The following is a 4,151-nucleotide window of genomic DNA, read 5'->3' as shown; positions in this document are numbered from 1 at the left end:
TGGCTTGTGCCCAAACATCTTGCCACAAGAGAACGAAGGTGCAATATTCGTTGTCCTGGTTTCCATCAACCTTCCCCCGGATTTCTTAGGATAGTAGACAACTATAGGGGGATGTAGGCACACTCTAGTTTTGAGAGATGGGAGCCACAAAGTGCAACCAATGGCCAGTGATCATCTGAGCAGTCCAGTAAGGGGTCCCATTGAGTAAGGGGTAACGCGTTCCTTCCACAGTGAGTCGTCTACACCACCAAGCGTAACTTGCGTTTGCCCAATCAGCCACCTGCTGTCTCCTGGCTATCTGCTATCACCATTTCCGTTTATGGAGCAGAAAAATCCAAAGGATGGCCAAATCTACTCAGACAGAGGATCGTTACGTCATGATTCAGCGAGCATTTGCAAGGATGTCTGTAGGGACGTCATCTGTTTCCAGGCAGCCTATTCCTTCCAGCAACAAGGCCTTCTGGTCAGCGGAGACATCTCACGATGAGTCATCTGGCAGTCTGTGGGTACCATGCCCCGTCTGTAGAGCTCCCACGAGAGGGAGGGAAGGAGATGTCGACAGTGAGTTCCTGAATGAACAGGTTGGCCTGCTGTGACGCCAGACCTACCATAATGGTGGATGTGTATGGACCCTTCTACGAGCCGGAGGGTCGCTGCTCATATCGCACCTCACAGGGTTATGGTACCTCCTGGCCAGAGCTCCGTCTGCAACCCTTGCTCCTGCACACAGAGCAGGGGTCCCCAGGCTACTCGACAAGGACAGGGCGTTGACTTGGTTGAGGCTGGCTAGCCAGAGAGCGTCTGGGATTTCACCTTCAACCCTTACAGCCCAATAATACGCGTACAGGCCTAATGTTAATTGGGGCATTAAGCCTATACCACTGAATTGCACCACCCATTTTCCAAAATTAGTCTGAGTCATTACTAGTGTTGTGCGATTTTGAAGTATCAAAAATCTTATCGACATTTCGAAGCGTGAGGTCACTCTCTATGCTATTTGAATGTGGTAAAGGGATGTATTCTTTTTTAGTTTTATTTTTTATGTCCAACAGCAACATTCGCTTATCATCATACACTATCCTTAGCGTTATTCATTGAGCACACGACTTTGCTTAACATCAGTATATTATGGTTAATTCTGTATTCTGCACCACACATGGAGCGATTGACCCACTGAATATTGACCAGTGGTGTTTGGCAGGTGCTCTGGTGTAGTTTGTTGCTTCTTTCCTGTAAAACACCTGTCGTCCTTATCTCTCCTCCTCTCTTGTGTATATTACTCTTTTGTGACGTGTGGTGTGAGCGTTCGACTAAAAGTGATAAGTAAGAGACTGAATATTGCTGTAAACGTTAACTTTAATACATAACATATGTCCATTATTTCAAAAACCATTATCGTTGCTCTCATGTCATTGACTTGCATCTATATTCTTTGAATCTCTATCTGTAATACGGGGTGCCCACTACGGATGGGATTGGGCCGATCGCCAGACTCGTTCGCCAAAAAACAAACGTGTTTGTTTTCAGTTTCTCGCTACCGAGTTGGGCGATCGGCCCGATCCAGCCGTTGTGTGGACCCTGTATAACAGTTACATGTCATACTAAGTATGCGTGTAATAAAATATTGGACACCATCATATTATTAAACACTTTTCTCTACTAATCTGAAGGCGTCATTTACATATAAATGGGCTAGGAGTTTTAAAAAACATTTTAAAAATATCACACATGCGTATTGTTTCTTGTTCGCTTTGAGACCAATCAGATTAACTATTTAGTTTACACCATGAACCTGACCATGTCGTACTGGTATCTTCTTCTTCTTATGTTAGGCCTGGAGCAGACATTGACGATCACGGTACCACATTCCCTTCTGTTGTCGGTTTTCCTGATCAGCTCGGTTTTTTTCTTAGTGTTATTCGTTGTAAAGTTGTTCCGGCCATCTGTGTATCTTATTCTTTGCCTTGGTATATCGACGCACAAAAAGTTACCACGAGATTCATTTAGGAAAGCAAATAATGTACTATACAAGATGTCAGCTGTTTTCGTGGTGAGGGCAATTGCACAAACTCAAACTTGAAAAGCTACCATCACAGTTCTGTAATGATGATGAGGCCAATAAAGATGGAACGTTCAACATAGGCTAACATAAATTGTGCTATATAAGTACTCAGGCGTTATCAGGTTTTTAGCTACAAATGTTGATAATTTCTTATAGTTTTTAGCTCACCTTTTCACATATTTGCTTGGAGCCGCCATTTGGAAATTTCAACCTTTGACAAACAAAATCAGCTTTAAAAATGCACACTGGTGTGAAACTCTTCTTGCTAAACAAAAGATTGATTATTTTGGTAGCTGAAAGCACACAACTTTGAACAAAAGTTTTGAATATGTATTAATAGTGAGCGTTTTTCAAAGCGTCCTTTAGAAAGGACGGAAGCAGAAAATGGGGTAAGCTCTGGTTAAAGAGTGGGCCGAAGGCACATTTGGTCAATTCTCACGATTACGGGTCCGGTAGCCCAAACACTAGACCACTGACGGCATGCGAATTCCTCGAGGTTCTCAGAGAACCATCACCGTCATCATTTTGAGACGGATATACCTCAGACATCGGTGATTATGATTTGCCATTTAATTTATTTATTCCTTTGCTCGAGTGCTCCCCCCAAAAAGCTACATTAACCTTATCTTTCCCTGTCCCCCATCTACTGTTAAGGCTCTCCAAGTAAGCTACTCTGGGTCCAACTCAGCTTCATTCGTCTTCAATTTTACCAGTGAGAGCTGGAAGTTCAAAGCCCACAATCTAAGAGGCCTAGAAACTGTTTGTCTCTTTCTAAATGTCTTTACCAGCGAACAGCCCACTTACGAACTACCTAATTTGATTTCTTTTCCTACCAAAAAAGTCTCAACAGTCTGCTATGAAACCACATTTCTGTTACTTCTAGTTTATTTTCACTGTCTTTATGGGGATTGTTCAATATTTACAGCTGTAAAGAAGGATTGACCACAAACGACCTTTTAGAAAAATGTTAATGTTATTTTAGCTGTCTTTGAGATTTACCTGGATAGGGCTCGTTTTACTGAAACCATTGTTAGCCATTCCAATTCTTCGATTTGTTTCGGTTAAGCATTTGGCACTAGATGTAATTATAGAGAGTTATCCCCCTGCCAGTCTTCCTTATCTTATAGGTTGAACAACTAGTGTACATAGAGATACTCACGAGTGGCAGGTTGGTGAAGGCATCTGCTCTAACGAAGTGCAAGACCGCCTCGTCCGAGTGGGAATTGACTCTCATCGCAACAGTCGGTCGCCGTGGTCACTACCTGCCACTGAAGATGTTACATGGTCCGCAGAAGAAAGATGTGTTGGCACGGCAGACATGTAGTATTTATTTTTCTCTTTAATTAAGATCTAAAGGGAAAACACTCTTACAATACATAAACAATTTGATAATACATCAGTCCTATCTCTTTCACGGGAAAACTGGTATTCGTTGTCGTTTCACCTTAATTAATGAACATAATACCATTATCCTTTAGGGGTGGCAGTCACACATTTTCCAAGATTCCGAACGAATTGCCACTGTTATGTTTATTTCCAAACCAGGCAACGATCACGCAAACCCATCCAGTTATAGGCCAATTGCCTTTGTAGACTTGAATAAACAACAAAAGCCTGATGTGTTTTCTCGAAACCTAAACACATTAAAAAATCTCCAGAATGGATTCCGAAAATCTCAATCCACTCTGGCTGAATTTGATAGCTGGAGTGAACCTCATGAGCCGGAAAAATAAAACTCAAAGAACTTATTGTTGATTTTAACCCCCCACCACCACCACCACCAAAACGTGCCCCTGCAGCCACTCAAAAAATGAAAACGTTGAGGATTTGTTAGATTATAAGTATTTGGGTGTTGCCATAGACAGCAAACTTGACGAGCGTGTTCACACTTCTAATCTCCATAAAATAGTGAACAAAGCTTACCCAATATGTATTGTAAAGTTGATAAATCATTGCTGTCCAAAATATTCTAACACTCAACCATAGAAAACATGACAAAATGTGTGTGACAGCAGGGCCTGGAAACACGAGATATCAAGAAAAAGTAAAATTGAATCGTGTGTGTGTGTGTGTGTGTGTGTGTGTGTGT

Source organism: Aplysia californica, unplaced genomic scaffold (assembly GCF_000002075.1).
Source record: "Aplysia californica isolate F4 #8 unplaced genomic scaffold, AplCal3.0 scaffold00067, whole genome shotgun sequence".
NCBI lineage: Eukaryota > Metazoa > Mollusca > Gastropoda > Aplysiida > Aplysiidae > Aplysia > Aplysia californica.
The sequence above is the reverse complement of the archived record's forward strand: the minus strand, read 5'-3'. Positions refer to the sequence as shown.